Raw genomic sequence first — 11,680 nt, 5'->3', positions numbered from 1 at the left:
TGCTCAATTCTGGTCACCTCACTATAGGAAGAATGTGGAAACCATAGAAAGGGTGCAGAAGAGATTTACAAGGATGTTGCCTGGATTGGGAAGCATGCCTTATGAGAATAGGTTGAGTGAAGTCAGCCTTTTCTCTTTGGAGTGACAGAGGATGAGAGGTGACTTGATAGAGGTATACAAGGTAATGAGAGGCATTGATCCTGTGGATAGTCAAAGGCTTTTCCCCCAGGGCCGAATTGGCTAGCATGAGAGGACATAGTTTTAAGGTGCTTGGAAGCAGGTATAGAGGAGATGTCAGGGGTAAGTTGTTGCCGTTTTTTTAAAAAAACACGGAGTGGTGAGTGCATGGAATGAGCTGCTGGCGGCGGTGGTGGAGGCGGAAACGATAGGGTCGTTTAAGAGACTACTGGATGGCTACATGGAGCTTAGAAAAATAGAGGGCTAGGGGTAAAGCCTCGGTAGTTCTAAGGTAGGGACATGTTTGGCACAGCTTTATGGGCCGAAGGGCCTATATTGTTCTGTATGTTTTCTATGTTTCTATCCTCTCCCTCCCCTGCTCCTGTGCAGCAGCTGGTAGCTGACATGTGCATCAAGGTGTGATCCACCAGAAATTTCAGGTTTCGCTCTGCCCATCCATTGTAGGACAGCCCTAGAGCAATCCAGGTGGCAGAATTAGAAAGCAATAGTGGGCAAATGTTGTGAATCTGAAAACTGAATTTGACATAGATTGAGTGAACATCTTACTCAATGTCAGCAGGACCAAGGAGCTGGTTATTGACTGCAGGAGAGGAAACCAGAGGTCCTCATCAAGGGATTGGAGGTGGAGAGGGTCAGCAACATTATATTCCTTGGTGTTATCATTTTGGGACAGATCATTTCAGAGGATCTGTCCTGGGTCCAGAATGCAAGTGCCATTACAAAGGAAGCACCAGCAGCATCTCTACTTTCTTAGAGGTTTGTGTAGATTCATCATGCTATATAGAACTTTGACAAACTTCTATAGCTGTGTAGTGGAGAGTATATTGATTGGTTCCATCACAGCCTGGTAGGGAAACACCAATGGCTTGAATGGAGAAGCCTACAAATGTAGTGGATACGGCCCGGCCTCACCACCTTTGAGTACATCTATATGCAGCACTGTTGCAGGAAAGCAGCAGCCACCATCCAGGCCATGCTGTCTTCTCATTCCTACCATCAGGAAGGAAGTACAGGAGCCCAAGGACCCATACCACCATGTTCAGGAACAGTTACTAGCCCGCAACCATCAGACTCTTCAACCAGAGGGAGTAACTTCACTCAACTTCACTCACCCCCTACACTGAACTGAATACAGCTTACGCACTCACTATCAAGGACTCTTAAACTCATGATCTTGATATATATTTCTTATTTATATCTGTTAGAAACATAGAAAACCTACCGCACAATACAGGCCCTTTTGCCCACAAAGCTGTGCCGAATATTTCCTTACCTTAGAAATTACCTAAGGTTACCTGGGGTGCTGAAGAAAGCTTTTGGTAGGCTGGCCTTTATAAATCAGAGCATTGAGTATAGAGTTGGGATGTAATGTTGAAATTGTACAAGGTATCGATGAGGCCAAATTTGGAGTATTGTGTACAGTTTTGGCCAAATTATAGGAAAGATGTCAACAAAATAGAGAGGGTACAGAGAAGGTTTACTAGAATGTTACCTGGGTTTCATCACCTAAGTTACAGAGAAGGGTTGAACAAGTTGAGTCTCTATTCTTTGGAACATAGAAGGTTGAGGGGGGACTTGATAGAGGTATTTACAATTATGAGAGGGATAGATAGAGTTGACGTGGATAGGCTTTTTCCATTGAGAGTGGGGGAGATTCAAACAAGAGGACATGAGCTGAGAGTTAAAGGGCAAAAGTTTAGGGGTAACATGAGTGGAAACTTCTTTACTCAGAAAGTGGTGGCTGTGTGGAATGAGCTTCCAGCAGAAGTGGTTGAGGTGGGTTTGATGTTGTCGTTTAAAGTTAAACTGGACAGCTATATGGAAAGGAATGGAGGGTTATGGGCTGAGTGCAGGTCGGTGGGGCTAGGTGAGAGTAAGACTAGAAGGGCCAAGATGGCCTGTTTCTGTGCTGTAGTTGTTATATGGTTATATGATTACCCATAGCCCTCTGTTTTACTAAGCTCCATGTACCAATTTAGGAGTGTCTTAAAAGACCCTATTGTATCCGCCTCCACCACCGTCACCAGCAGCCTATTCCAAGCACTCACCACTCTCTGCATAAAAAGAAAAAACTTACTCCTGACATCTCCTCTGTACCTATTTCAAAGCACCTTAAAACTGTGCCCTCTCATGCTAGCCCTTTCAGCCCTGGGAAAAAAGTCTCTGACTATCCACACGATCAATGCTGTAGATGTCTATGTTCTATGTTAAACTTTTCACCTTTCACCCTTAACCCATGACATGTAGTTGTATTCCCACCCAACCTCAGTGGAAAAAGCCTGCTTGTATTTATCCTATTTACACCCCTCATGGTTTGTATACCTCTATCAAATCTCCTTTCAGTCTTCTACGCTCCAAGGAATATAGTCCTAACCTATTCAATCTTTCCTTACAACTCAGGTCCTCCAGGCCCAGCATCACCCTTATAAATTTTCTGTACCATTTCAACCTTATTTACCTCTTTCCTGTAGGCAAGTGACCAAAACTGCACACAGTATTCCAAATGTGGCCTCACCAATGCCTTATACAATTTCAACATAATATCCTATCTCTTGTCCTCAGTACTTTGATTTATGAAGGCCAAATTGCCCAAAGCTTTCTTTATGGCCTATCTACCTGTGACGACACTTTCAATGAATTATGGACCTGCAATCTCAGATCCCTTTGTTCTACCACACTCCTCAGTGTACTCCCATTCACTGTGTAAGACCTACCTCGGTTGGTCCTACCGAGGTGCAACACTCACACTAGTCTGCATTAAATTTCATCTGCCATTTTTCTGCCCATTTTTTCCAGCTGGTCTGAATTCCGCTGCAAGCTCTAATAGTCTTCTTCACTGTCCACTACACTCCCAATCTTGGTGTCATCTACAAATTTGCTGATCCAGTAAATCACATTGTCATCCAGATCGTTGATACAGATGACAAACAACAAACTCAGCACCGATCCCTGTGGCATTCCACTAAATCCTAGCACTCCAGTCAGAGACAACCTTTTACTACCACTCTCTGGCTTCTCCTACAGAGCAAATATCTATTCCAACTTGCTACCTCAACTTCAATTCCGAGCAACTGAACCTCTTGACCAACTTCCCATGTGGGACCTTGCTAAAGTGACTGCAGACAACATTCTCGGCCTTGCCTTCATCCTCTTTCCTGGTAACTTCCTCAAAGGCTATAAGATAGGTTGGACGCAACTTACCGTACACAAAACCATGCTGACTACCCTCAATCAGTCCATGTCCATCCAAATACTTATATATTCGGTTCCTTAGAATACATTCCAATAACTTTCCCACTACTGATGTCACCAGTCTATAATTTCCTGGTTTAATTTTACAGCCTTTCTTAAGCAGGGTAACAACATTGGCTTTCCAATCCTCCGGCACCTCACCTGTCACTCGGGATGATTTAAATATCTCTGCTAGGGCCCCAGCAATTTCCACACTTGCCTCCTGCAGGCTCCAAGGGAATACCCTGTCAGCCCCTGGGGATTTATCCACCCCAATTCACCCTGAAATTTAACAAGGAAAAGCTAAAGTCAGCTTTATCAATATTACAGTGGAGTAAAGAAAATTTCAGAGGCACAAGAGACCAGCTGGCCAGAATTGATTGGAAAAGAAGACTGGCAGAGATGACGGCAGAGCAGCAATGGCTGGAAATTCAGGAGGCAATTTGAAAGACACAGGATATATGCATCCCAAAGAGGAAGAAGCATTCTAAAGGCAAGCTGAAGCAACCATGGCTAACAAGGGAAGTCAAAGTCGACAGAAAAGCCAAAGAGAGTGCATATAATAGAGCAAAAATTAATGGGAAGTTAGATGATTGGAAAGCTTTTCAAAACCAACAAAAGGCACCTAAAAAGTTAATTAAGAAGGTAAAGATGGAATATGAAAGTAAGCTAGCCAATAATATTAAAGAAGATACCAAAAGTTTCTTCAGATACATAAGGTATAAAAGAGAGGCAAAAATGGAAAACAATGCTTGAGAGGTAGTAATGGGGGTCAAGGAAATGGTGGACAAACAGAATAAGTATTTTGGATCGGTTTTCACTGTGGAAGACACGAGCAGTATGGTGGAAGTTTCAGGTGTCAGGGGGTCATGAAGTGTGTGAAGTTACCATTACTAGAAAGAAGGTTCCTGGGAAACAGAAAGGTCTGAAAATAGATAAGTCACCTGGACCCGATGGTGTACATCCCATGGTTCTGAAGGAAGTGGCTGAAGAGATTATGGAGACATTAGTAATGATCTTTCAAGTATCAGTAGATTCTGGAATGGTTCCAGAAGACTGGGAAATGGCAGATGGAATATGGTGTTGGAAAATGTATGCTCATGCACTTTAGCAGAAGAAATGAAATGGTTAACCATTTTCTAAATGGAGAGAAAATACAAAAAAACTGAGGTGCAAAGGGACTTGGGAGTCCTTGTGCAGGATTCCCTAGAGGTTAATTTGCAGGTTGAGTCTGTAGTAAGGAAGGCAAATGCAATGTTGATATTAATTTCAAGAGGAATAGAATATAAAAGCAAGGATGTTATGCTGAGATTTTATAAAGCATTGGTGAAGCCTCATTTGGAGTATTGTGAGCAGTTTTGGGTCCCTTATCTTAGAAAGGATGTGCTGAAACTGGAGAGGTTCAAAGGAGGTTCATGAAAATGATTCTAGGATTAAATTCTTTAAGAAAGGAAGGAGGCAGCAGAAAGGAAATTATAGACCAGTAAGAGGTTGGGAAGATATTGGAGTCAATTGTTAAGGATGATGGAGGTGATGGGGTACTTGGTGACACAGGACAAGATAGGACAAAGGCAGCAGTAAAATCTTGCCAGGCAAACCTGTTGGAATTCTTTGAGGAGAATACACATAGGATAGATAAAGGGGATGCAGTAGATGTTGTATATCTGGATTTTCAGAAGGCCTTTGACAAGGTGCCACATGAGGCTGCTTACCAAGTTAAGAGCCCATGGCATTACAAGAAAGTTACTGGCATGGTTAAAGCATCAGCTGATAGTTAGGATGCAGCGAGTGGCAATAAAAGGATCCTTGTCTGGTTGGCTGCCGGTGACTAGTGGTGTTCCTCAGGGGTTGATGTTGGGACTGCTTCTTTTTATGTTGTTTATAAATGATTTATATGATTCAATAGATGACTTTGCTGCCAAGTTTTCAGATGATACAAAGACTGGTAGAGAACCAAGTAGCGTTGAGGAAACAGGTGGGATGCGGAAGGACTTACACAGATTAGGAGAATGGGCAAGAGAATGGCAAATGAAATACAGTGTTGGAAAATGCATGGTCATACACTTTGGTAGAAGTAATAAATGTGCAGTCTATTTTCTAAATGGGGAGAATATCCAAAAATATGAGATGCAAAGGGACTTGGGAGTCCTTGTGGAGAACACCCTAAGGTTAACTTGCAGGTTGAGTCAGTAGTGAGGAAGGCAAATGCAGTGTTAACATTCATTTCAAGAAGTCTAGAATGCAAGAGCAGGGATGTGATGATGAAGCTTTACAAGGCACTGGTGAGGCCTCGGCTTGAGTATTGTGGACAGCTGTGGGCCACTCATCTGAGAAAAGATGTGCCGACACTGGAGAGGGTTCAGAGGAGGCTCACAAGGATGATTTCGGGAATGAAAGGGTTATCATATGAGGAATGTTTGATGGCTCTGGGTCTGTATTCACTAGAATTTAGAAGGATGAGGGGGAAGCTCATTGAAACCTTTCGAATGTTTAAAAGCCTAGACAGAGTAGATGTTGAAAGGATGTTTCCGATGATGGGGGTGTCTAACACCAGAGGATCGTCCTTTTAGAATGGAAATGAGGAGGAATTTCTTTGGCCAGAGTGTGGTGAATCTCTGGAATTTGTTATTACAGGCAGCAATGGAAGCCAAGTCTTTAAGTATATTTAAGGCAGAAATAGATAGATTCTTGATTGGTCAGACTATGAAGGGATACAGGGGAAAGGCAGGAGACTGGGGCTGAGAGGAAAAGTGGATCAGCTGTGATAAACTGGCAGAGCAGACTTGATGGGCCAATGGCTGAATTCTGCTCCTATGTCTTATGGTCTTACGGTCTAAACGGCTTGTCATATGAAGAGGGCTTGGTGGCTCTGGCTCTGTATTCACTAGAATTTAGAAGAATGAGATGTGACCTAATTGAAACTATTGAATGGTGAAAGGACTTGATAGAGTGGATGTGGAGAGGATGTTTCCAATGGTGGGATTGTCTAAGATCAGAGGACACAGCTTCAGAATAGAGGGGTGTCCTTTTAGAATGGAAATGAGGAGGAATTTCTTTAGCCAGAGTGTGGTGAATCTGTGGAATTCATTGTCACAGGCAGCTAGGGAGACAAAGTCTTTATGTATATTTAAGGCAGAAGTTAATAGATTCTTGGTTGGGCAGGGCATGAAGGAATACGGAGGGAAGGCAGGAGATTGGGGCAGAGAGGAAAAGTGGATCAGCCATGACGAATTTGTGGAGCAGACTCGATGGGCCAAATGGCCTAATTCTGCTCCTATATCTTATGGTCTAATTTGCCTCAAGACAACAAACTCCTCCTCTAATCCACATAGGGTCAATGAAGTTGATGCTATTTTGACTTACATCTGTGCCTGTCTCCTGAGTAAATACAGATGCAAAAATGCATTTAAGATCTCCCCCATCAGTTTTGGCTCCATGCATGTATTATCATCTGTTCTTCCAGAGGACTAATTTTGTAATCCTTTTGCTCTTTGTAATCCTTTGGCTACAATATCATAATTCCAGATATGAATCATGTCATGAGTTTATCTGCCTTTCCTATGATACCGCTTGCATTGAAATATGTGAATCTCAGGGCGTTAGTCACACCATGCTCAACCTTCTGATTCCTGACTTTGAGCTCTTAACGACATGTTTCCACAACCTCTCCACTAACTGTTCTGGCACTCTGGTTCCCATCCCCATGCAACACTAGAAAACCTTCCTGCTAGGATATTAGTCCAATTCAGTTCCCTCCCTCCTACAGTAATTCCTTGGCCTCATGTTCAACTATATAATCTTCCTATTCTTGGCTCACTAGTACATGGCACAGATAGCAATCCTGAGATCACAACCCTGGAGGACCTACTCTTTAACTTAGCATCTAACTCCCTGAACTCACTTTGCAGAACCTCATCACTCTTCCTACTGTGTCAAATGGTAACTACATAGGAATTATGACCTCTGGCTGTTCAACCTCTCGCTTAAGAATGCTGAGGACTTGATGCGAGATATCATGGGCCCTGGGACCCGGGAGGCAACATACCATCCGGGAATCTTGTTCTCATCTACAGAACCTTTTTTCTGTTCCCCTAACGGTTCCCCTAACGAATCCCCTATCACTACAGCTCGGCTCTTCTCTCCTTCTGGCTCTAAGTCACAGAGCCAGACTCAGTGCCAGAGACCCGACCATTGTGACTTTCCTCTGCTAGATCATCACCCCCAACAGTATCCGAAGTGGTATTCCTGCTGTTGAAGGGGATGGCCCAGGGGTTTCTCTGCACTGGCTGTTTAATCTCTTTCCCCTTCCTGACTGTCGCCCAGTTTCCTGTGCCCTGCACTACCTCTCTATATGTCCTATCTGTCACCCCCTCTGCCTTCTGAATGATCCAAAGTTCATCCAGTTCCAGCTCCCACTCCTTAATGTGGATTGTTAGAAGCCACAACTGGATGCACTTATCACAGGTGTAGTCGTTAGGAAGACTAGCAGTCTCCCTGCCTTCCCACATCCCGCAAGAGAAGCATTCAACTATCCTGCCTGGAGGCTCTACCGTTCCTGACTACATACCGTACCTGCTGTAGATGCAGAGAAAATGGGATATCCACATTTAGAGACGACATTGTTCCTCTCTTTATTAAAGACAAAAACATTTCTCTAAGCTTCCTTTAGCCTTCCAACTGTCAATATACGAATAAAAATGCATTGGGCTTCTGTTCCTTTTGTTCCTATAGGCCAAGATTGAATCAGTCGTGATTTTATTGAGATGTTGAGCAGGCTAAGGGATTTGAATTGACTAATCTTGCTGCTGTTTTTTTTAAAAACATTCTTAAATCCATTTCACATAATTATAATTGTCTTTCTCTGTTACATGAGCAACTATAAATCTAGTCCCAAAACTCAGTTTTCAAAGCCTTTCTGATCTCCTTACTGGTTTTGGTGTTAAATCCACGATTGGACTGTTTGGTTCTGCATTTTAGTTTAGAGCTTTTGTTTGTTTATCAGACGAGCTTGGATTTCCCAAAGCCTACACTGGATCCAGCCTGGATACGGCAGCAATTCACTATTGAGAAGATGTTCATCTTGGATTCGATTTCATGATTTCATCTACAAGCTTCATATTTTATCACCATTTCATCTATTTATTTCTTGATTCTGAAACCTCCACAATATTTCCTACCTCCCACTCCATGCCTGTCTCTGTCTCTGTAATACACTGATAAATGGCCTGTGATTCAAATTAGTAACAAAACTACTTTATGCAATAAAAGAAAAGCAAAATGTGTTAAGTCATCTGTTTTTGTTTGCTTGGCTTTCTCCACTGAGAGAGGTAGATGCTTGAAATTTCCACACTGAACAATATTATAACACAGAAAGCTGTCAGTCACTTAACAAATATTTTAAAATGCAGCAGCCTCCATTCAGTATTAGGGATGACACATGATACATCCCTCATTTAGTAACAAAAGCAAAAAAAAAAAAAATCCCAAATAGCTGTCCAGCCCCAAAGTATTTTACTTTGGCACAAAATCTTCCAGATAGTTGAGTTGATGGACTGAGTTTCCAGACACAGATGGAACTGGATTGGTGTTTTCCAAGAATTTTGCAGAGCTGTGGTGTTCTCATCCACTGCTTGTGCATCATCTAGTATCTCTGTATCTGCTTCCACCAAGTTCCATAGTGATTTGTGTGACACAGCGACTGTTCCATTGATACGACCTTATCTGATCTGGAGGGTGGTCTGCATTCCGTCACCAGTGCCTTCTGTCACATCCGGTATCAGTCTGATATCCTTATTGCTCTCCAACTTTGAGTAGTGTCAGGTCTTTTGCCCCTCTGTTGTCAAAATGGCCTTTCTTCTTTAGATTGTCATCAGATGCCTTCAACTTTTTTTGCATTTTTGTTTCTATCAGTTTTTCCTTGTCAAAGCAGCACAGAGTTATTCAAAACAAATACAGGCCCTCCAGTCCACCATATCTATGCTAATCTTCAAATACCTTTCAATACTAAACCCATTTGTCAGCACTTGGTCTATAACCTTTGAACCTCAGTGATTCAATTATACATGTAAATACCTTTAAAGTCTTGAGAGAATTCCCTGCTTTACCTCCTACTCCTGTTCAAATGCCTGTGGGGTAATAAAGTTCTTGCTCAGATACCCTCATTTCTATTTAAGCCTTTCCTATACCTATGCTCTCTAATTTAATGCTTCTCATCTATCTAGAAAGCTGGCTGGTGGCGTAGTGGCATCAGCGCCGGACTTCGGAGCGAAGGCTCCCAAGTTCGAATCCAGCTGGCTCCCTTGCACGCTTTCCATCCGTGCTGGGTTATGCGTCAAGATGGCAACTCTGCCTCGTAAAAATAAGGAAACCTGCTTAAAAAAAAAACCCTGTGATGACAGCACCCTGATGACTCCATTCAAAGTTAAGGGCTTCTTCTATCTAGAAAAGTTCCTTATCTAACCCAAATCCTACATAATTTTGCATGTTTCTATCAGGAGCCTCCTCCATTTCCTCCAGTCCAAGTTAATGCAACCTATTTATTCTCCCCTCATAACTGAAATGTTCCCATCTTAGACAGTCCTCTGGTGTCACCCTCTGTCTCCAATTAGCAAGCCAATTTTAGATGTCATGGGCTTTAACCTTGACGACCAGTCTCTCATGTGGGACTGTGTCAAAGGCCTGACTATAGTCCACATAGACTGCATCATCTGCACCTTCTCTATTAATACATCTTGTTTCCTCTTTGAGATTTTTAATCAAATAGCTTTGAAAGTATCAGCTCCTAACAAAACCATGCTGGTTACCTAATTGGGAGTAGAGTTGTAGTTCAGCTGTCCATAAAAATCTGACTGCCAACACTAGGTAGTGTTTAATATAGAAGGCAAGATGCTTAGAAGTATGACTATAATGATTTAGTGCTCTCTGACAGTCCTTAGGACTTGTTCAAACTGTTTCCTGCTTTCCCATTTCTCTGTGAAAACTGAAGTGATGTTACCTAGCTGATCAAATTGTCAGTGTTTTTGGTATCTTTCAGAAACTGGCTGCACCCCATTTTCATCTGATCAATGCTTCAGAGTGGCTTAACAAACAATTTCAGTGTGTGAGTTGTCATCAGTGATCAAATGCTCTTACATTTCTGCACATTGTCTCTGAACTCCCATTTGTCTCTAGCCAGTATGGTTGTGCATTCACTCTGCAGTGGCACTTCTGAAATATCTGAATGAATCGAACTGACTTTATTACTTACATTCTTCATATACATGAGTCAAAATCTTTACGTACATTTCCATCTAAATGTGCAATGTGCAATTTATAGTAATTTGTAATAAATAGTATGTACAACAGGACAGTCAATATAGCATAGAAATAACATACTATCAGCGTGAATTAATTGCTCTGAAGGCCTGGTGGAAGAAGCTGTCCCGGAGCCTGTTGTCCCTGGCTTTTATGCTGCGGTACTATATCCCGGATGGTAGCAGTTGGAACAGTTTGTGGTTGGGGTGACTTGGGTCCCCAGTGATCTGCTTCAAGTGCAGTATTGTTCTATCATTGACTCATACAACATTCTTAGCTGAGCACATAATTATTCCCTTCACTGCGGCATCTGGAACCTGGGTCACAGTCAAGATAAGGGCTACAGAAAAGGAGAAATTTCTTCACCCAAAATCTCATGAGTTCTTTACCTAAGAGTATTACCCAAGAGAACTCTTCATAGAGTGTACCAAAGACAGAGGTTGATAGATTTTTGTATATTAATGGAATCAAGGTACGTATATGGGTTTTATGCAAGCAAATAGTACTGAGCTGAAAGATAAACCATGATCTTTTTGAACTGTAGAGCAGAGAAGGGGGACTTAATGTCCTCCTCTTGTCTAGCAACCTCCTCTAAAGCCTGCTATGATGGCCGATATAATGTAAAATGCTTCATGATGATTGCCATGACCTCATTCTCCACAGTATCACCTGTGTTCTTAATATCCACTCTACTAAGCTTTCCAGCTACATTCATATGACTGTATGGATATTACTAAATCACAACTTTGCATACTTTATGGTAGGAATAAGCATCAATTCTCGTAAGTCACTCATGAACACGGTGCATTGATACAGTTCTTTCAAATGTGAAATTTCTCCACTCCACACATCTTATCAAGTAGAACCTTCTCAGTATGTGTACCTTGCTCTTTGTGTTTGTTACAGCTTTCTGCTTGTGTGTGCTATTGGCTGACCATTCTACAGCATCATTGACTCT

Source organism: Mobula hypostoma, chromosome 3, assembly GCF_963921235.1.
Source record: "Mobula hypostoma chromosome 3, sMobHyp1.1, whole genome shotgun sequence".
Taxonomy (NCBI): domain Eukaryota; kingdom Metazoa; phylum Chordata; class Chondrichthyes; order Myliobatiformes; family Myliobatidae; genus Mobula; species Mobula hypostoma.
This window is presented reverse-complemented; position numbering follows the sequence as displayed.